General features: G+C 46.3%; 1 long non-coding RNA gene across 2 annotated transcripts in view; it reads right to left on the bottom strand.

The window, feature by feature from the left end:
- The window catches only part of LOC115612878, a 49485-nt gene that overhangs the window by 12006 nt on the left and 14097 nt on the right, over positions 1-23382 (bottom strand). The window contains exons 1-2 of one of the 2 annotated variants that reach the window (XR_003993190.1): positions 6751-6854; positions 1994-2096 (exon numbers count right to left, since the gene is read on the bottom strand). This is a non-coding gene — a long non-coding RNA (uncharacterized LOC115612878). Of the gene's footprint in view, positions 1-1993; positions 2097-6750; positions 6855-23382 lie in introns of those variants that run through there. The other variant, XR_003993191.1, reaches the window with a different exon arrangement.

Here is a 23382-nt window from a genome sequence, read left to right as displayed (position 1 = left end):
TGCAGGCATATATATTTCAACACTCGTCACTGGTGATGAATCTTTTCACAGTGATCTTGTTCCCTGCGGAGTCAGCATGCCCCATGCACTGCCAGCACTCTGAGTGTCCGACAGGGAAATCTGATTTGCACTTCCACCATTAAGCTTCTATTTCCAGCCCTGAAAATTATGCTGGGTGACATTAGGCAGCCAGGCTCCATAAAGCAGTGTAGACAAGACTACCAGATCAAAGCCTTGGCAGAATAATCTGCTCTGACACTGAGGAAACCACTGTATGGGTAAAACTGAGCCCTGACGCAGCCAGGGACATGCATGAAGGCTCCCAACACAAGAGGGACATGGAGCTGCTGGAGCGAGGCCAGAGGAGGCCCCGGAGCTGCTGCGAGGGCTGGAGCAGCTCTGCTCTGGAGCCAGGCTGAGAGAGCTGGGCTGGGGCAGCCTGGAGAAGAGAAGGCTCCTGAAGGGGAGACCTTAGAGCAGCTCCAGGGCCTAAAGGGGCTCCAGGAAACCTGGAGAGGGGCTTTGGACAAGGGCCTGTAGGGACAGGACAAGGGGAATGGCTTTAACCTGCCAGAGGGGAGACTGAGATGAGCTCTGAGGCAGAAGCTCTTCCCTGTGAGGGTGCTGAGGCGCTGGCACAGGGTGCCCAGAGAAGCTGTGGCTGCCCCATCCCTGGCAGTGTTCAAGGCCAGGTTGGACACAGGGGCTTGGAGCAACCTGCTCCAGTGGAAGGGGTCAGGGGGGTTGGAACTTATTTTAATGGATTGCTCAGCTACAAACGCTTTAAGGTTAAAGGTCTTGCAAGACTCTTTTCATAAGCTTTCTGAAATCCAATCCATCACTAATTTCTGTATGTCTTGCACAGCATCAGGCTGATGTAATAGATCACCACAGAAATCCTTCTGGGATAAAATTATGCCAGGTATTATAAGAATTCAAAACATTGTTCTTAATTATGGGTGCCTTTCTCAGATGTCTCCCTAGCTGGGACATAAGCCTCGTGGGGTCATTTTTTCTTAATGAAAGTTGCAATAGGAAGTTTAAGATGACACATAGCAGCTTTGATTTGCCACATCAGCAAATGCCACCAGCAGAACTGGCTTTTTTAATGACAGCTCTTACTACAGCACAACTAAGTTCCTACTCTTGTGTGCTCAGACTCAGGTTTTGGCCTTCGTTGCAATGTTTTTCATCCCACAAGCCAACCCACTTCCTCTAACATCCTGTAAAACACTGATGTGACTCCTCTGCTCTTTCAGCATTGATTTCCCGAAATAATTTTGGTATTCTCTGCTACCCAGGATGTACAACCACCAGACTAAGCATCAACAGTCCTCTGCTTTTGATAGCTGCCGTGTTGGTTACCCCGCAGAGGAGACAGGGAATAGCATTATCCAACTAATTCTGGTACACCCAACTATAGGCTCAGCTAAGAGCAGACAGCTTTTCGCCTTCTCTATCCTTGAGTTACTAAGAAATCTCCTATAAATGGTGGGCGAAGGGCAACAGGAGAAATCAGGCAGCTCTACCATGGTGTATGTTACAGAGGAAATCTGTGTCCAAAGGCAGAGTCTAAGAGAAGCAGGAAGAATGTAGATTTTTCCAAGAAGTGTAAGGAAAGCTTGAAAACACAAGCCTGTTAGCACCTCACGGAGTCAACACAGCACCTGACAAAGTGTAGAAGAGGAGATAAACTGGAAAGGAAGCCTTGTTAGTACATTGGCAAAAAATATGGTAATGGAAAAAGTCTCATATGTGAAGCAAGAGAAATCATTAAATCAAAGCCTGCAGACAAGAGAAGACAAGAAAAGAAACACTGCGAAATGAGCAGGGGTTCAGACAAGGAGACTGCGCAAGGGGCTGACAGCACCCCAGCAAGCCAGCAGAAACAAACTGTGTCCGTTACACTGCCTTCAGATGCAAGAACCAGCCCCACACGGCTGAGGAGAAGCCACAGGAGATTCCCTGCAGGGAGTGTGAGTAACTAACTTACCTGGGAAGGAGTAAATTCCAGAGTCTGTAATGCAGCTCTATCGCAGCTCTTCTATGTCAAAGCCCATTGTAAAGCAGAGACAGCAGTTCAGAATTAAAGGTGGCTGCAGAAAGCAAAGGCAAACATAAATTTACAGAGAAACCAGAGGCCTCAGAAACCATATTTGAAGACCTTGGTTGTTTTAACCTAAGACATCTGTCACCTTAAAGTCCTTGGATACCATAACTCCAACCATCCCCTCCTTCCTCCTTCTGCCAGCTTTATATGCTGAGCATGACATCCTATGGTATGGAGCACTCCTTGGGTCAGTTGAGGTCAGCTGTCCTGGCTGTGGTCCCCCCAACTCCTAGTGCACCACAGCCTCCTCACTGGTGGGTTGGGGTGAGGAGCAGCAAAGGCCTTGGCTCTGTGTAAGTGCTGCTCAGCAACCACTGAAACATCCCTGGGACATCTACACTGTTCCCAGCACAAATCGAACACAGCCCCATACCAGCTCCTGTGAAGAGAAGAAACTCTATCCCAGCCAAAACCACCAGTGGCTGGGGTTGGTCTCTCTCTGAAAACAAGTTTTGTCAGGGCTTGCAAGGCAGAGGAGTCTCCCCACAAGGTTATTTAATGTGAGTCCCATGACAAATCTTAACATTGCAAGCTGCTGGCCTGGTTTCTGATAAGAAATGCTTGGGTTTATTTACAAGCTATCATTAAAGAGAAGATTTGCATCACATTATTGAACTAATATTGCTGAAAAGGATGTGACCAGAATAGCTATTCATGGCCCTAAATGATTTATACGGAGCCCACCTCCATCCCTCCCCTGTACTGCCTCGTCTTGCTGACACGACTTCATGAATATTTAAGGTGATGTCTGCTCTCATCTCTTGTTCAAAATCAAACACAAGCACACGGCAGTGTGTGATGGGCAGTTGCTATTCAATGCAAGCACACCAACACTCAGTGAAAGGATGCAGCACAGATCTATTTGTAAAAAGGTAATGCCTTCAAGGCTGCTCTGGGGTGTGGGTTGTGTCACCCTCACCCACAAGCCTTTGCCTGGAAAGTGAATGCAATATTGGAGCCCTGTTACTGCCTTTCCTCATTTCAGTACAGGAATGTTTGCTGGGGCAGGAGTTCAGTGCTGGTGGTGTCATCAAACGTGAAGGGCACCTGTTTGGCTCAGCTCTGGTGGGAGATTCACCATCGCAGAGCACAAGTGCAAGCAAGAGCTGAGCCTTTCTGAGAGCTTGCCTGGGTCCCAGGGCTGCTCTGGGGCTTGTCTGTCCCAGGAGGGCAGCTCTGCTGCTGGAGCGCAGCAGGTAACTGCGTGTTAGCCAAGCGAATGGCAGCAGAGCCGATTCCTCTGCAGACCTGGAGTGACAGAGTTGTTAGTGAAAGACATTTCAGGAAAGAGGGGAGATTGAGATGAGCTCTGAGGCAGAAGCTCTTCCCTGTGAGGGTGCTGAGGCGCTGGCACAGGGTGCCCAGAGAAGCTGTGGCTGCCCCATCCCTGGCAGTGTTCAAGGCCAGGTTGGACACAGGGGCTTGGAGCAACCTGCTCCAGTGGAAGGTGTCCCTGCCCATGGCAGGGGGTTGGGACTGGACAAGCTTCAGGTCCTTTCCAACCCAAACGTCTCTGATTCTTTGACACTCCTGAATAAGGACAGCAGGTTATTTGATTATTTACTGAAACAACACCTCACTGCCTGCAGGGCCATGTTTTATGCCGCAAGTAAACCTTCTCGAGCAATATATATATATATAAATTTTTTTTCCACAGCATTTGCTTTCTACATAAAAGCAAATATATTTGCTAGATATAATATATATTTATGTATGTAATATATGTATTATATATAATAACATAAAATAATACACTTTTATATATAAAAGCAAATATATTTGCCATATATAAAGCAAATTCTGTGCAGCTATGTTTGTGTGTTCTCATTGTGGCCTCTTGGACATACTCCTGGCTTACGATGGGGCTATCAAACCCACAGTAATCTGTCCCCGCTGCCTCCAGGGTTTGTGCTGTGCTCGGAGATGCACATGGCGTAGGAGGGACGGGGGCACTGAGGTTATTAATAGTACCTGCCTTTTGCCATGCAGCTTCTTAGCAGAGCACCGCCCATGCAAAAGCAATCTCCATCCTGCACAGCCTGGGTGACGCATTAGAAATAATTCAGCCTGCAAAATCAGAACAGGCTCGAGGCAATGGGGCTGTCACAGGACATTGTGTCCTGCCACATCCTCCCTCCCTCGGCCTGCCTTACCTGAAAGCTCCCATGGGACTGCGACATGCCCTGGGCTGAACCATGGCCCTGCTCCCTCCTTGGCCATGAGGATTCTGGCAGAGCTGCATGGAAATGGGATTGTCCCAGGGTGTTGCTAAGAGCAGCGAGAAGGATGCTGAACACCCTCCAGCTCCCCTCTGCATGTCACATCTGCTTTGTCCTTGTCATCCAGCATCACCCTGGCTCTGGGCTAACTTTTCAGCTCACCTTCCCCATGTCAGTGAAAGGGAGGGTGATGAAGAGCTTCAGGAGAGGGTGAGCAAGGCATGCTGAGCTTTTTGGGCCCTCCCCCCATTGCTCAGCAGTGCCTGGGCAGCAGCAGCAAAGCTGGACACTGCAGAGCCCTGGCTGTGCTCCAGATCAGCCCTTCCTGGCACCCTGCGCCATGCAGCAAGGGAGAGCTGATGCCAAAACAAATGCATTAGCACAGTCCTCTGGCAGCTTGTTCTCTCTATTACAACTGAGATGTTTGAAAAATATTCCCTTTTTTGTTCACCAGAATGTTGGCAACCAAGGGGGAATCTAGGGGAGCATCACATGGGGAATAACAACAAGCTAAATGTTATTTTCATTACAGCTGCATTAGTGTGATTACAGAAGGTGGTCACAGTGCAAGGGGAATTTTCTGTCCTCTCTCAGTTCTCCATGACTGAAGACATTAATCCAAGAACAAACCCATGCCTCCTTCCCAAAATCTTACTCACATCTTTCATTCTCCTTCCCTGCTGCAGCCTTCAGCTTGCTGGCATGCCTCCAATGACTTTTAAAACATCATCAGATGGTAGCCATGGAGAGTTAATACCCAGGGATGTGTTCTCTGTGCATAGGTTTCCCAGCACATGGATTGCCTTCCTCACTAGATACAGAAATCCTTGCCTTTAAGATGGTCCCATGGTATTGTCAAGGCAGAGCAGCTGTTGAGCACTGTTCTCTGCAGCCGTCCACCATGCTTCACATCCCTAAAGCAGCTGGAAAATGGGCAGAAGGTCTTCCCTTTTCAGAAAAGGGAGAAAAAAAAACCTTTAAGTATAAAGGATAGAAAGACAAGGAGTGGCCAAGGGCAAATGGTGCCCAGGGAAAAAAAAAAAAATCACCCAAACTTAGGAAGCAAGAACCTTGAAGGAAACAGAAAATTGAGCTTGGATAATTTTCAAATTCATTAACTGTTGAAATAAATAGAGCAAATTCTGCATCTGGACCTGGCTTCATTAAATTGAAGATTTGAGTCACATTGACATCTTACTGCCTAAGCCCAGCCCTCTCTAACCAAACCAGGAAGCCTGTCCCTTAGAGAGGCAGTCACTCAGCAGTGCTGCCCCACTGCAGACATTCCCATCAAGCGTCTCCAAGTTGCCCATCCAAGATTTACTACTGGCCTTTTGAACCCAACTCTGCTTTTCAAAGCCACAACAGCCCATGTTACCTCATGCCCTGAAATTCCAGAGGTAACGCAAGCATCATCTGCCTGCACAGAACTAACATAGCTTGGAAATGCTGCTGCTCCAGCTCTTCAATCCCACTGAGATGGGCTGGAAATGCTGTCCTGTGGCAGTGCTGGGCAATGAGAAACAGACCCAGAGCACCAGGCTGCACCAGGGCAGTTGGCTGTTGAATGGCACAGCATGTAATTGTCTCCATCGCTTCTGACAGCTCATAAAGTTCGTGGCCAGGAGGCCAAAAAAATCAAACCCAATACACACAGTTAGTCACCCTCAGTCCATATTTAGGCACCTACATACATTGCCCACTTTCCAGCTGGGACAGACAGGATTTTAGTTGCAAGGAACTGAGATCAAGCTTAGCAGGATGCCCACACATTTCAGCATCCCACACACTTATACCCATGATTGTTACAACACAGCGACTAGTCTGTAATTAGTACAGGCATTGCCAGAGCTGTCTTTGTATTACTTATGAGTCATGCTACTAAAATATTCTTTATTCATTATCCAAGTCCTTTGCATTCCAGTGCCAGCCATTACCATGTTGCAGGCTATGCAGGACTCCGTCAGGCTTGTCAAAGCCAAGTGCTTTCTGATAGAGATCATCATATTTAATCTGACAGAGTTAGTTTACAAAAGAGGGAGATCAAAAAGGTTCATCTCTGCACAAAAGAAAAAAGAATTTAAACAGCTCAAAGTAAGGGATTTTCTCCTTGTTGCTTCTCCAAGCACACATCTACTGTGAGAAGAACCCCTTTCAAACGCAGCTTAAATTGTTTTGTCAGTTAATTCAACATTTGTATTTCAATACCTTTCTAGTTAACTAGTGAGGAAGAAGGCTCATGAAAAACTCAAACTGAATATGAAACTTTAAATCTTTAACATATGGATATCCTGGTTTCAGCACAGATAGAGTTAATTCTCTTCCTAGTAGCTGTACAGTGCTGTGTTTTGGGTTTAGTCTGAGAACAATGTTGGTAAAACACACGGATGTGTTACCTGTTGCTCAGTAGTACTTACTTACCCTGAGAAGGACTTTTCAGTCTCTCGGTTTTATTCCTCTCTCTCTGTTCTTATTCTTCTCTTCTCCTTTCCTTATTCTGCTCCTCCTTTTCTTCTTTTTTTCTTCTTCATAATAATAACAACAACAAGTTATTGAACTGGTGTTATCTCAACCCATGGGTTTTACCTTTTCCAATTCCCCATCCCACAGGGGTGGGGTGGGGAGTTGCTGGTTGGGGTTAAGCCACAACAATGGAACAGAAGAGGGAAGATGTAGCTGAAATGTATTATGACAAGCAAATAAAAGCAGTATCAGAAAATACCTTTGGGCAGATTCTGTTCTAGGCCACTAGTATTTACGAAGATTTACCTTTTTATTTACTATGTTATTAAATCACTGGGTTGGAAAGTCCTTGGGTCATTTCAAACCACTCTCATCGATTTCTTATTCCTAAAGCATCCTTAATATAAGGTTGTCATTCAAGTTGATGACAACGATCCCTCGATTCCCCTTGGCAGTGGGCTAATTGTCTACATGTTCTTGCTGTTGAAGAGGAACACTGACAGATTAATTCAGGCCCCAAGATCAGGTTTGTGAGGAAATGAGTAGGTTAAAAGAAAAAGAAATCTGACATCATCAGAAAAGTTCCTATAAAAGCCCACAGCATTCAGGGAGTGTCTCGGCTCACTGGTTCCCAGCTTGCACACAGCCGGTCGGATGCAGGGAACATCCTGCCTGGGGCCTGAACTACTGCTGGCTTAAAGACAGTACCTTTTGGTGCTTTAGAGTGCATCTACTATTTCTCACTGCTGGAACGCAAATTGCGGACAGAGGTGTCTCCCCTGAGCCTAGTATTTCCTGGGAATGGTGTTTTGCTATTCAGTTAACTTCACAGCCTCATCGTGTTCAGCATTTCTAAAATGTTTTAAAGTTTTTCTTGATTATCGCTGTTATTTTCAGGTTTAGCCACATTTCTTAAAGAATTCTTAGTGGAATTCATTGCTTTATGTTTTGGAAAATGCACTGTCAAATGTGTCTGCTGCTGAAGTCGAAAGAGTAGCTCCAATGTACTTCTGATGTTTCTTGAATCCCTTTCCAATGAGCATACAACCTTTGCACTGCAAACAGAAACCTCTACGCTTTCCTGTTTAGCACATTGAACTGGTTAATGTCTCTAACTTTATACTTCTGCTCTGTTTTCTACCCCTTTTTACTCCTTGCTCATTTACTCGGCATTTCTCTTTAGCCTTTGGAAACCTGCTAGATCCACACTTCAGAGAGCATCCCCTCTCCTTATCAGATGTGCACCAGAACTGGAGCATTTTTCCTGAGCCATGCAAGCACTGGAGAACGGAAAAAGCCAAACGTGATACCTGTTGGTGCAACACTGGACCAAGGTAACAAGATTACTGATGCTAGTGATGCCTGAGATAGGACTGAAATGTATTATCTGTGTCAGAGGAAATCAAACTGCAGTCAAGAATAATCTTCGAATTATCCAGTTTAGCAATCTAATTATTTCCCAATTAGAAGGAACACGGAAGAAATGCAGCACAGAATGCAATCAAGAAGACAGAAAGAAAACTTCCAAAACATTAATCTCAGAATTAAAATTAAATTTCTATTTTTAAGCTGAACCAATTTTTTTTTCCCCTGTGTCATCTGTCTTCTTCCATTCAATAAATCCCTGGGTGCTTCCCTTTCCGACAGCACAAAAGCTCGGCACTAGAATGTACTTACTGCCTTTCAGGAGAAACCAAACCCAGTGGCATCATCTCCTGCGACCATCACACACCTGGAAAAACACATCCACATCTGTAATGGCACCAGCTCCTTCTCCCAGATCCAAACCCAGCGGCACTGCCTTGCCAGGGAGGTGAAAAGGCTGGGCCTTGTGCTGCACACAAATAGATGCATGTGGATGACTTACCCCACACTGGAAGACCCCAAATTCACATCACACAAGCTACCAAACCCTGGCACGTTGCAGGTTGAGGGTCGTGTTCCTCATTTTGCTCCCACGCATGGAGAAGGTCTCCTCATGCTGGGAACATACCACTGCACCAGTGCAGGGAGGGACAGGGACAAAGCAACCAGGTGGGAGCCAGGAATGTGCTGGTTTTCCTCAAGCATTCTTCTCTCCCTTTTGCAAGTGCTTTTGACAGGTACCAAAAGCACACAGGCTAAAGACCCGGTGGTCACTTCAGGGCACCATTTTGGCTGAGCAGAGAGAGGTAAGTAACTAAAAGGTTCAGCTGCAGGTATGATCCCAGCTGCTGTTCCCCAAGCATGGCTAAAGCAGTTTACAGTAATGGAAAATTACACAAAACTGCTTTTGAGAAGCAGAATAAGCTTCCCTATAGCACTAACAGACACCAAATGGTAAATTCCTTCATTAACTCATCTTGCTACAGAAGAAATGGGGTTTCAGAGGGAATTCAGAAATCATTGCTTTCACATGAAAAATGTGTGCACTTAATTTGTTGCAGAAAACCACAGTTCTGAGTGCTGAGCAGCTCTGTGTTAGCCAGATGATGAAAAGGCATCTGCCTTAACTGCTTTTTTTCCCCCCTTTAACTAGTAAAATATTTCCATTTCGGTGCTGAGATGAAAAGCACAGTGGAGAAAATCCTGGAAGAAATTAAATGCCCAGTTTTCTAACCAAGGTCTTCTTAGCGTAAATGAGCTGATATTGCCAGAGTCAGGACAAAAGAAAATGATGAGGAATTCTTTTACAAAGCTTGTTGCAATGAACGAATACAGTGAGCGCATTTTTGAGGAGCATATAGCACACAAGTGGGATTTCAAAACAACATAAGGCACTCACAGACACAGACATACATCTCTTTCATTACCCAGACTGTTAGACTTGTCTTGGATCTAAAAACAAACACTGAAAGGGAAGGATGCACAGACTTGGGAAACATGAGTCTGGTTTCCAGAGTTTTCCAGGTATTCAGAAGAAGTTAATTGGAAACTACAGCCTCAGAATTGTGCCCAGCATTGGCTCAGCACATAGATAGCATCTGCCCCATTGAAACTCCCTCTAAAAACACACATTCAAGATGCAGCCAGTGTAGAAGGGGAACAGTGAGGTCAGTTTGAGCTTGCTCAGTTACTTCTGGTGCAGCACAAGAGATATTAAGGACCCTGGTCTTCTTTCTTCAAGCAATGTTGCAGACACTGGGCTCTGACCCTGCTCATTTCATGTAGATGTGCCTTTTTAAAATAAATTCTGACTAAAATATTACTAAAGATTTTTCCCAACTGCTCCTTCCTTTTCCCCTCCCTCCACATGCTCAGTTTGGAATATATTACACCCAACACCTTACTGCAGATAAAAATACATTATTGAATTTGAAGTGAAATCAGAAGACTTTTAATTGCTCAGAGTCTTGGGAGTCCCCAGCCCCATCTGCAGCAGGAATGCATTCAAAGATTCAGCTGCTGGATTAATCCCATGGCTCAATGGATGGATCCTAGGTTCAAACTGAAGAGACTTGGAATAACCAGGTCACTGAGCCCAGAAATCCCTCTGCCCAGTGGTGTCTGGCAGTGGGCTCTCCCCACAGATATTTAAGTGCAGGGGTTTTATTGCAGCCCTCTTCCCTGCATTCAGTGCAGTGTTCAGTGCCCAATCACCCCACTGCTGTTGCACTGTGTGCAAGGGACCTGCAGACCCAAATTAGCAGGAATAACTTAATTACTGTGCCAAGGCTTTGAGAGCTGAGAAATGGATGACTGCAGAGCGTATTGCTTTTTCTTGCAGCATCCTGGCAGAGTTCTAAGCACAGAAAAGGCACCATTCCCAACAGCGATTGGAAGGGGCAACTGCTATCCACTATTTATTCTGCATGGTTAACACAATATTTTGGGCTTAGTCACAGAGCAGCAAGCTCTCTTGGCACTGCAGATATTGTTTAGATCTTCTCCCTCGTAACACATGGAACTGGAGAACCAGCCCTCACAAATGTTCACATATTAAAGACGTAATATAAAGGAGCAGTGAATATGAATGTGAGGGAGCCCTGACTGAATCCCCTGCTCCTTTGGGCAAGTTTCCAAAGCCTTTCTCTGCCTTGCAGTGTTTTATCTTGCTGGGAGACAGTGTCTCAGTGAGGTGCTTTTTGCTGTTCTCTGGAGGAGAGAACTTTGTCCCCATAGGAAACTGGCCATCAATATCAGACAGAGTAGGCGTGCAGATTTGTAGCTTCATTATCTGCTTTAGCAACTACAAGTATCTCAAGGAGAAATTACAGAGGGAGATGAAGGTATGTCTATAAATGCCAAAAACAAGCAGAAAGCCACATTTGTCAGAACTTTTTGCTGTAATTAGCTAAATGCTGTTAGAGACTAGTTACTGAGCATACCCATCATCATTTCAAAATGCCACCCTGGCTATCCCCTGCTTAGCTGCCTGGATTTTCTCAGGCAGGAGAAATCAGAACATGCCAATTTGTTTACCAATGTGCTACAAGCTTTGCTGCGATCAAATTGCATCTACCCATCAGAGCTTCTTGAGTTACAGAAAGCACAAGATAGATAGTGTTAGGGAAGGAAATACGTCCCTAGGAAAAAGTTATAGAAGTGATCTTGTTGGAAGCAGCCGAGCAGCATGGATAATAAGAGTCCTCCCGAAATGTCAGTGGGCTGAGTGGGGACTCTCAGCCCAGTGCTGGTGCAGTTCAGCCACCTCTTGCCATTTAAATGTCATCACAACAATTCCTGTAAGCTTCCAAATTGAAAAAATAATGAGGGGTACATAGAAATTCATCACTGGCCTGTAGTGGGAAAGCAGCTGGCCAAAATATAAAGGACCTTTACAGTGTCATAAGGCTATTTTTGACATGGTAATGGATAGTGGGATGGGTTTAGGTTTGTCTCTGTTCTGCTGCCAGTCTAATCAGATCAGCACTGCTAATAAAGCATATTTCCCTCTAGCTGGGTTTGAACTTGCACATGTGCGTGCAGCTCAAGTCAGGGCAGAAAGAAGAAAACTGTTGTCCCCTCTCTGCTCTTCAGAGGTATCAGGACAGGGATGGCAGCAGCTTTTAGGAAATCCAGGTTCAAATCCTGACCAAGATCTACAGAGACCTGTGGGGTGGGCTCGCTGCTGAGCCCTGTCTTACCCACCTCTGCCTGTGCAGAGAGGAACTGCTGCAGGTCCCTGTGCAGAGGAGCTCAACCCTCAGCATGGCCCTAGTGAAATGGGGCATCTGCGTGACCCATTCCATCTTCCTTGCTGGCCCTAGGCCTGACCAGTCCCGCTTGAGTACCCTCCAGCCGTGCACATACGGCTTAAATTTCCAGCAGAGCTGACTTGTTAATCTTATTTTATTTCCCTAAACCCCTGCAAAGACTGGTTTTATCAAGTACCTTTTGCTAGTCTAATAAAACACCATTATTATCTCTGAAGGAAAGCCAGATTCACAGCAGATGAAGCTGTCCAGGAAAGCACTGGGACAGCACTGCGGATGTACTTAGGTGCAATCAATTTATGATAACAATGCTGAGCAAAGGAGCACATGTGCCAACCTCCTGTCTTGGGTTTGGATACTGCATCTCCTGACACCTTTAATCCGTCTTCTCCCCACCACGGTTGGCTGTGAGTGTGGCCTGTGGCCAGGCTGAGGGTTACCCGCCGCAGGCAGCGGCCACAGCTCCCTCTCATGCACTGATGGAGGGGAGCAGGCGACGCTCCCCACATATGTCAGCTTGTATGACTACAAGGATCAATGTACTGCAGAGAAGCAGGGATCACACTGATTTTCTCCAAGTCTTTCTTTTCTTCCAACACATGGAAAAGTCAGCACAAGACTGTCGTGTAGGGACGAGCCAAGGGGGAATGGCTTTAACCTGCCAAAGGGGAGACTGAGATGACCTCTTAGGCAGAAGCTCTTCCCTGTGAGGGTGCTGAGGCGCTGGCACAGGGTGCCCAGAGAAGCTGTGGCTGCCCCATCCCTGGCAGTGTTCAAGGCCAGGTTGGACACAGGGGCTTGGAGCAACCTGCTCTAGTGGAAGGTGTCCCTGCCCGTGGCAGGGGGTTGGAACTGGGTGAGCTTTAAGGTCCCTTCAACCCAAACCAGTTTGGGATTCTATGCTACCTTGGCCTAGTTTTCTAGAGTACTTGCCTGCCCATAGGTTTTGTTACACCCGATGCTGCAGTGTGATGCACACCAAGAGGCTGTTTGATATATTGCTTCATGGCAGTGTTTTCGTTAAAAACTGGCTCAGTAAACAATGTGTTTGTGACTTACGGCCTTTAGACTCATTGGGAGTTAAATTTGAAAGAGCAGCTCAAGAGGCCACATCCCAGTTTGGGTGTTTTCCCTAGTGAGGGTTTCCAAGCCAGCAGCTCCCTCCCTGCCAGGGCCACGCTCAGCACCGCTGGGCAGTGTCTCACTGTGCTTCACATTCTGTTCTCCCAAACACCTTTCCGTGGGCCTGCTCGCAGAGCCCAGGGTGCACCACACACACCGGGACCCAAACACCCACAGGACATTCTGCCCCCATCTCCCTGCAGGTTTTGTTCAGCTCCATCACCCAGGGTTCTCCTAACACAGGCCAGCGACGTGGTCCCTTTAGATGCTTCCCTTCTTCCCACACTTGCTAGCCTGAAAGAGCCCTCCAATACGTATTCATTGCACCTAGCCACCAGGCACCAACACCTTGGTGAAAACTGCTGATGCTTGGAAGCTAGGAATCACCAACGCTATTAAGGGGGTTTCACATGCTTCATCATCATTTCTGAAGATGAAGCTGAGCTGCCTATTGAGATGGGTAATATTATGGGGCTACACATAGCATAGGTATTGTCAGAGGGTAACCTGTGGCAGCTATGCCCGGACAATGTCATGTTCATGAAGTCAAAGAGTATTTTGCTTTTTGTGATATCTTACACTAGTCCTAAGCAGAGGAAGAAGAAGGAGAAAAAAAAGCCTGTTTTGCACATCACCAGCTGTTAGGCTGTGTCTGGTTACATCCCATCAGGTGACAGAATGTAAACCAATGTAAGCAGATAAAATGTGACACAAATGTCATGTTGCATCAGGTTTTAAAGGAGTTGGCAGCCTTTACACCATGGAGATAAAATAACAAGTTCAACCATCATACCTGTAGGCCTTCAAGATCAAGCAATGCAGCCACCCACCCCAATCCACATGTTCATATTCTAGTGGCACATTTCTATCTTATGAAATGGCCAGTTTTACCCTCTGTTATGCTCCTATTCCTTCCCAAAAGGCACACAAACAGGATGAGGGCTAACCCTGACACAGCACGCATCAGCAGGGAATCCATCTACTGAAAAATGGGTAAAACATAGAGCCGGTCTCAAAAAAATACAACAAGAACTACCAAAATCAATAGCAACCTTTCTATTGGTGCAAACAGGAAGCAGAGGAAGGTCTCCATGCTTCAGTAAATATTTTTACTGTACAACTAATTTCCCACTAAAAGGAAGAGCATATGGATTTTATAGTCTGGGGGGAAAGAAACAGAGCCAGTTCTGCGTAACAGAGCAAACGGATTACAAAGGAAGCAGCACTTAGTATCAAGTGCTAATCCCATGTTTGATTTCTTTTCAATTATTTTCTCATTTTCCACCCACAATGAAACATCACACTCAGGAAACAGCAAGCCTGATGTTTGCACCAGCAGCAGGACCATGACCCCTGTACGTGCCCCTCCTAGCTACAGCTGGCAGAGAAAACATGGCACATGGGCACCACAGGGCCCACAAGGCATTGCCCCCCTCCTTACCCAGCTTCTGGAGCAGAAAACAGCTCAGGGGCCTTTGGAGCTCCCTTACCTGTGACTTCTAAACCAGCCATTTCAGAGCCACAACTTGCAGGAGATACAGAGAAGCCAGAGAGGAGCCCCTGCCCAGTCACAGCTGCAGCTCATCTCAAGTACTTTCAGCAACCTGAGGGTATTTATCATGCAGTGGCTTAGCAGGATTCTGCCTTTACAGCAGGTTTTTGTCATGAGGCTGGAAACACTTGTGCCACATTAATAGGATAAGGCCCTGGTAATGCACTCCGTTAATAAGTTTTGTTACAAACAGAACTTGAGTCAAAACTACAGAATTGCAGCCTGACATAGGAAAGAAGACAGCAAATGGGCATCATCAGCATTCATCTGCCCACCAGCACGTACCCTGCCCACTGCAGCACCACCGGGAGGGCATGAGCTGGCCCAGGGATTTTGTTCCCCATTAATACATATATGGGAATACATTATGTTCCCCATATAATACACAATACATTAATGTTCCCTGTTAATAAACCTGGATGGTTTATCTTATGTGTACATAATACCCTCCCATGATATTAAGCATACATCAGAAAAGTTTCCATTTCCTGGTTTGCATGTCTTAGGGTGAAATAAAAAGGATGGGTATCCCTGCAGGGGCAGGGATGCTGAGCAGGGAGCTGAAAGTGCTTGTCAGAGGTGGCAGGAATTAGGAGGACACTGCTCCAGGACACGTGCTTCTCTATCAACTCTCAGTAACCTCCTCCTCGGCTTTGTGTCTACCCTGTAATAATGCTTCAGAAGAGGAGCTGTGTTTAACACCCCTCTGCACACCAGACCCTGCTCTGCCGCACTACCCATTTTGCTGTGAATCTTCCCTTTCTCCTTGCGAGAGCAGAGGCTCATCTCTTGCTTCCTTTACTCCCTAAAGGCTCTAATAGCTCCACTCCTTAGTCAGTGCTGGAGGAAGAGAGCTCATGCAGGGAGATGCTGGGGTCATGCAGAGGAGCAGCAGGATAGTTGTTGAAGTCATGTTCAGCTTAGATTTTCAGTATATTAAAAGGGTACCTGTGCTCTTCTCCAGGCTCCCACCGTAGCTGCTGTCAAGGGCAGGCCGCACAGAGGAGAGACCCACAAGGCTGAGGCCACTGCTGCCTTTTGTACAGACACTGCAATAAAGGGCAGTAGAACAAACCAGGCACTCTCTCTGAAGTGAAAGCATTCCTGGCTTATCCTTTTGATCCTTCAGATCGTTATTCATTGTGTGCCTGCAGGTGGACTGAAGCAAAGGTATTAATTCAATAATGAATCCAGCAGTTTACCAGCAGACTAAAAGACTCAAATTGCAAAGTGATTCATCTTAGAACCTGTTTGTAAGTGAAAAACAGGTATCTCGAGGCTGGCAACCTTTTAGAAGCACCACAGTGGCAGATTCTGCCTGATAGGTTTGATGTTGATGCTGAGCATGCAGACTTCATCTTTTTAACAGGTACATTTCTAGATCTAGAGCTGCATTGAGTGCAACATCCCCCCGCCCCGTCGTGGCAACCATGTGGTGCAGCTCCAGGTGTTACTTAAGAGTCATTAGTGCTTGAAAGGACAAAGTTAATTGACAAGTGTTCACTAATGTCTCAGAGGAACTGCCCAATTGATACACTCTCAACCCAGCTGATTCGGGATCATTAAGAGCCTCTGACACATAGGGGAAGGCACACAAGCGAACAGGGACTCGTGAGACGGCACTGCCTTCATTGTGATGGAGGAAACAAGCCACCCTGGCACTGATGCTACACAGCGCCTCACCACCCTCACAGGGAAGAACTTCTGCCTTATGTCTAACCTGAACTTCCCCTGTTTCAGTTTGAACCCATCACCCCTTGTCCTATCGCTACAGTCCCTGATGAAGGTCCATCTCCAGCATCCTTGTAGCCCCCTTCAAACCCTGGAAGCTGCTCTGAGGTCTCCACGCAGCTTCTCTTCTCCAGGCTGAACAGCCCCAGTGTTCTCAGCCTGTCTCCATACAGGAGGTGCTCCAGCCCCTGATCATCCTCGTGGCCTCCTCTGGATGAAAGTTTATTCTCACTTTTTAAAATGAAGAATGTTTTAATTGTTCTGGTTGATGGGCTGCCCTGTGAATCATAGAATAGTTAGGGTTGGAAAAGACCTTCAGATCATCTAGCTCCAACCCCTCTACCATGGGCAGGGGCACCACACACTAAACCCTGTCGTGTCAAATCAAAGTCTTTGACCCAGTTTCTAAGGATAAATGCCCTCCTGAAAGCTGAACGCAGCCACAGCAATCTGCCCTGCCCAGCCTTCTGAAACAGGGGGTGAGCACGGAAATACACAGAGCCCTCAGCCATGGGGATGCAAATTAAGCTGCTGTATAATTCTTTTTGTGTTGGTTTATTTTTGCCAAGGCTATTCTGCAATTCTGAGGCCAGAGCTGACATCGCTCAGAGACAAGGGAATTAACTGCACTGAGATCAGGTGATATTAGAAGTAAAAAAAGAACCTCACTGGGAAAAAATAGAAGCATTCCATAATGTATGAAGCAGGGATGCGCCGTTGTTTAAGGTACAATAGCTGGAATGCCGGGTTTTACTGTTCTGCTGACAAATGGATGCAAGAAAAAAGAGAGAAAAAGGCCTTTGTGCTGCCTATTAACAAACATTCTTTGAAAAAATTATGATTGGATCTCCATGGACAAACTTTAAAATCTGGATTATATAGAATGAGATCACTGGGTATCATAGATTAACTGCTGGTTGCCCGCAGTCACACGGATCATTTCCCTTTGCCTCTCCTTTCTGTTCAGGCTGCAAATCCACGTGTCAGGGAGTGTATCATCTCACTCTGACCTCTTGCCCACACCATAAATCAGTGGTAGTTCTGCTGCTGAGCTGCTGTGCTTAAATCAAGCCCCATGTGCATTAATAAATATGAAATCATGCGGCAGCTCAGCACTGCGATACTGACAGGGCTCTGAGCAGCCTGGATCAAGAGCATTGTAGCCTGGTAGCAATTGCATCCTGGCACCCAGGATTTGAATTTCTGCTCAACACCAGCAAGCGCAAGACTCAGTTTGCTTCAGCTCATGTAGATTAGGGCTCTTTAATCTCTCCTGGTGGTGTATTTACATGCTATTTTTCAGGGGAGGTCTGATACAGGGAGAATACATGATCAGCCTTTCTACAAGGTCTTGATCTTGCAAACTCCTTACTCAGCGAGACCCTGGCGCGAGGTCTGGCTGCACTAAACCAGGGATAAAAGGAGCATCTCAGGGAGGAGCCGATTGCTGCCACTTCCCTGAATATCTCTGAGCAGAGCACAGAGCCCAGGCTCTGCAGCAGCACAAGCCCAGGCTGCCCGAGAGCAGAAATCCCCGTTCCCCAGCACAGCACTTGCTTCAGACACAAAAATACAGTGCTCAAGTCTGGAAGGAGGCTGGAGTGATGAGGATTTACACACAGAACTGGACCCCTGCGAGAGGGGTAGAAGCAGCACCTTAGACACCAGGTTTCCTGATGGAACCATTTACCTCTTTCTGAAGATGTAAAGGCACAAACCAAACTGCGTCAGTATGAACATCTCATCAACACGGGTGAAGCATCCTCTGCAGCGGTGTCTCCATCTCTGCACCCTGACACGTGGCAGGATGAGGCACAGGCTGTGCTCCACCACACTGAGAATACGTTGTGATTGACTTGCACTCAGTCTGGTCTCTCAGAAGTAATTCTTATGCTGAAAGTATACAAATACATTTCGTAAAACTGAAATATCTGAAGACCAGAAACTTTGCAACTCCATCATTGTGATTTGCTGCAGAAAGAGGATGTATCCCTGAACCAGTGCAAAGAAGGAACTTTTGTTCTATTCGATTCAGAAAACACTATTTGTACCTTTCAAAGAGAAACATTTAATCATATTCAGATGGGCTAAAATTGTGCTAGAAGTTCTTGTCTAGATTTATCATTTTAGACAAAAAGAGGTAAAAGGTCTTCCTTAAGGAGAACAACAAAATAAAACAGCTTTGAAGGCAAAGCAGACAGAACTGTAGTTCTATAAAGCAGCAAAGAACCATTCACACTTTGAAAAAAGAAAATATCCAACTTATTTGCAGTCTTTCTTTTACAAGAGAAAGAGGTTTTTGTCTCCAGCTGTAGAGCAAAGAGCTGTTTCCAGTCCATCAAAGAGAGGAACTCTGCACAGACCTGCTCAGCCGCGCAATCAGTTTCTGAAAGCAACAAGCTTCTGTGAGGCTGCATTTGCTCCATTTTTCCCTGGGTGAAAGATTCTGCATTAATGATGAGATTATCAGTACAAGTGATGCACATACTGATTTCTCAGAGTCTCTTCTTTCACACGCAAGAGGTCAATAGTGAAAAAAGTGGTGCATATGCGATGGTCACCCACTGTGGTCATTAGAAGACAAAGCTGAGACTAGAGAGAAAATAGATATGAGAGGATCCTGCAGAGTTGTATGAGCCAGTAGACAATCTTCAGGATCGTGCTCAATTTGGATTGAGATAGCTGCCATCATTGCTTTAAATGGCAAGATTTGGTAAGGATGCTGGGAAGCGTACTTCCATATGCTGTCCAAGATCCTGTCTGAATTTAGCTGATAGCAGCATCAGTGCTTGATGGAATACCTCAGCAGCAGTCCTGAGGACTTACATTTCCTCCAGCCAGAGCTACTCATCATGTACTAGGTGGAGAAGAGCCATCCTGGCATATGGGGACTGGCATGATGCTCCAGCTGAAGTACTGCAGGCGCAGCAGAAGGTCCTGTCAAACCAATGTTTTACTGTCACCCAGAATCTAAGGACATATTCCGACCACTGCTGTCTCCACGTCTTCAGCAGCACTGGCTTTATGACCCTGTGTCGCCTTCCCTTGGTGTTTCTGCAGGACGGGGCCCATTAGCTAAACCTCTGCTGCAGGGCACAGCACAATCGAGCCATTGAACTTTCTGTGCACTCCCTCAAAAGCCTCTGGGAAGCCTCAGGAATGGGAGGGCACGGGACACCCAATCTAGTCCCTTTTTGAGTTCAAACACTTTGCTCTCAGCCTCATCACTTGGTGGGGTGAAGCAGAGGGAAGCAGTGCTGCCAGTGGGGTGACAGCATGGCGAGGTACATGAAGCGCTCCAAAGCGTGGAGATGCTCCTCAGCAACATCCTTTTTCTTCTTCTTCTCATTCCTCAGGGGCCTGGAGCCCTCCCAGGTCCCAGCATGCAGTGAGACTGCATAAGAATCATTTGTTTGTAGATGGACTTGCACTGGGAGCATAAACTGCAAGAAAGAGCCAGGAGGGAAGAGGTTTTTGTGCATCAAGGTGATCTGGGCTGTGATTTTTCTTCTCTACCCTTGCTGGAGTGAAGATACAGCAACTGCCTTCTATCAGTGGAGAAGAAAACCATGGCAACAGAAACTTAGTTCATCCTTTAATTTATTGCCATCAAGATATTTGCCAAGTGCCAGCTCCCTGGGAAAAATGCATTTTTCATCAGTGCTACAAAGAAATTAGCATCAGAAGAATTAATGCACTTAATAACTGTCAAGGAACATCGAGAAATGTGCCTGAGACATGAAGACAACTGCATTTATGAGTCCCTTCAACCTATAGCACACATCAGCTAACTGGATAAATGTCACTGCAGGTTTGAGTCATGATTTGGTGTCATTTTAAATTAAAGTGAAGCAAGGATTTTCTTTATGTGGCTACTGCTGGAAGCGGTATAATGAATAAAGGGCACAAGCTCTTCTTTGTGTTGCAGATCACTCAGCCTTAAACCTAGAAGAAAGTGGAGGCATTTCCCAAATGGGTCAAGTCATAAGCAAATATGGCTGGTTTGTACTGAGAGGAGGAGGGGAGTGGAACAGAGATGGGCCCTTTAGTCAAACAGCCTTGGGACTTAGGCCATCTCCTCCTCCTCAATTTTCCTTTTATCTAAGCAAGGAGCCCCTGAAGCCATTGGCATTGCCATGCAAGTGCCTCCCAGCCAGGAGAGCTCTCATGAAGCACATGAGCCACCCTGCTGCTGTTTCACAGGTGGCAAAGCAGCAGCATGGAACATTTATTGGTGTCTATAGGAGATCCAGGGCTTGGTCTGCAGGTGCTCCCAAACCTGCTCTGTTGCTCCATTCCCTGGCTTAACTCCAAGGTTATCCTCTGCTATGCCACACTCCCAGCAGCACAACTTCTCCTCATCGCTTTGGTATCTCCCCTCCCTCCATATCACAGCCTGCTAATGTGAAGTGACAGAAAACAAACAACCAGCTGCCCAGAGCATCTTTGGGCTTTACATCCCTGTCTTGAGAGAGTCCATGTCTTGGTTTTGGGCCAGGGACAAAAACAAGTAACTGTTTTCCCCAACACTTACGCTGAATCACAGCTAATGCATTAAATATACAACGCATGGGCTTCAAATACAAGTAAGATGACTACAGGAAGAATCATAATATTTCTGTGAATATTTTTGAAGGAGTGTCAGCTCTGCTTTTCCTTTCTGTTGTTTTTAACATTCTTCATCACCTGCAGATAGCAACACCTCCTGCCAGGCACATCCTGTGAGACCGAGCCCTGGCTTTGCTTTTAGGACCTATAGAGACTTTAGGAAATGTGGGTTGTAATGGGCCTGTTTTCCTACCTGGAGCAGCAGCTCGTCCATCCCTTTCTAGATGATGGTGTGTTCAGACATCTCCTGATCTGAAGCCAGACTTCCTCCTCCAAGTTCTTAAATACCGTTTCCTTACACAGAAAGCTGCATTTCTGACATTCATTCTGGGTATTAATCTGTAAGATGGTAACAGTCTGACCACTTTATTCAGCCTCATGCTTTTACCAGGGAACATTATTTAGTGCCACATACAAACCGGCATCTCTTCTATGAGAAAAATAGCAACTGATTCATTGTTCAGCTGATGGGAGGAATTACCTCCACCACTATGTGATTCATCTTGATACATCCCACGCCTGGAATCATGGAGGAATAGTTTAAAGTCAACTGAGCACACTGGCAAACTCTAAACTAACGTCAGTGGCTGGGCATTGCCATGGGCTGCTAGGGAAAGCCTGCACTTGGTACACATTGCTGAGGGATGGCTGTGGAGCAGCAGTACTGAAAAGATGAAAGCATCATTAAAGACATGGATGCTGCTGCCTCAGCCAGGGTTCAGTGTGGAAAGCCAGCTCTTGAGGGAGAAGGGAGAAAAAGAAGCAGGTCAGAGAAAAGGAATATAATTTTTATTGTAGGCAATGCAAGATCTGCGCAGGGAGAGTGCCAGTCATTGAGCTGTTCCATGTATTGATGAGACAGGACAGGACATGGCAGAGCACCCTGAAATAGCACAAAGCCAAAGACAAACAGAGGACGGGTAACAAAAGGAAAAGCATGCAAGCCAGAAGCAAATATGGGGGAAAGGGTGTTAGAAAAGCAGCAACACAAAGCAGATACTCCAGGACCCAGTAACACTGAAAGGGTAATGAGAACAGCAGCCAGGAAAATGACTCAAAGATCAGGAGGACTCAGGTCCCTGATGGGGTGAGGTAACAGGGGTAACTTTATAGACAAACTGTGGAGTATTTATCTGCCACTGAGCACTGTTTCCTTCAGGATCCTGCTATGGCCTGGACAAAGGGCTTCATGAGACAATAAGAGTGTCTATTGTTCCCATGGCACAGCTTTAGCATGGGTTTTCTAACACTGTTCAGCACAGGCTGGAAAGCACGCCATGGTGCCAAGGGGAAGCCAGGCAGGGCAGCCCTATGGGATGGCCTAGATTATAGATTCACTAAGTGAATACTCAGAAACACTGTAATTGCTGCCTGAGATGCATTATTGCAATACAAGGGTTTTAATGGAGAGTTAAGAGCAGCGTTGACCTTTAAATACACATTCTGAGGCTGCACCAGATGATTTTACACCAATTATTTATTAGCATTATAAGTAAATGAGTTATTATCATTCATGAATTCTGTAATAATCAATTTGTTTCTCTGCCCAGAGCCTTGAAGTGCCTATTCCACAATTTCTTAGAGATGTAACCATAGGAACTAAGTGGTTGCCAACATAAACCTTCATAATTAACAATGATAAGCTTTCAACCCATGGAGTGAGGCTGAAATGTATATAAAGACAATGAAATGCACCTCCAGGGCCAGGGGACCCTGAGGGCAGCGGTACATGGACTTACTGTATGTAACACTTAGGTACTGCCTGAGTGAGTACTTTGGCTCAGCTGTGCATTTTTGGAACTCTCACACAAAGCAGCATGCTGTGAAATGGAAGACCAAGGAGGCGGATTTTCTGCCCTGGAAAGCAGAGATCCCTCTGAGCTGTGACAAAGGGCAAAGGCAGTGTCCTGACCCACTGCCTGAGCATCACAGAGGAATGGGAAATGGAAGAAGAGAGGGGCCACAACCCCCTCCAGCGGCTGTGCCAAGTCCCTGCCCCAGGCCAGCTGCAGCACCGAGGGGTTGTGCTGGGGGATGCAGCTTGGAGCAGCCCCCAGCACTGGATTGAGCTCCCCTCCCTCCCCAGAGGAGGTATTTACCTGTAGATAGCTCCCATGGGGTCAACACAAAAAGGCAGCCAAACAGCTCCTGTGGAGATCCCTCCTGCCCCTTTCACACTGGGATGAGTATTTCCACTGTGTTCCCATCTGAAGAGATTTACTTTTAATCCTAAGCATCTAGTGCTGGAGGATAGACAGCCCTGCAGCAGATGATCATCCTCAAGTGGGTGTGTGGTTTCCAAGCAATAATGTGGCTTTTCCTAGGAAACTCTACAGAGACACCAACACTCCATCCCTGGAGGTGATAATTTTATATACTTATATACCAGACCATCAAAGAACTCTTTTGCTCTTTCTTGCCTATGACCGGGAAGGCACAAGA

The sequence above is a fragment of the Strigops habroptila genome, chromosome 9, assembly GCF_004027225.2.
Source record: "Strigops habroptila isolate Jane chromosome 9, bStrHab1.2.pri, whole genome shotgun sequence".
NCBI classification, from domain to species: Eukaryota; Metazoa; Chordata; class Aves; order Psittaciformes; family Psittacidae; genus Strigops; species Strigops habroptila.
This window is presented reverse-complemented; position numbering and strand designations above follow the sequence as displayed.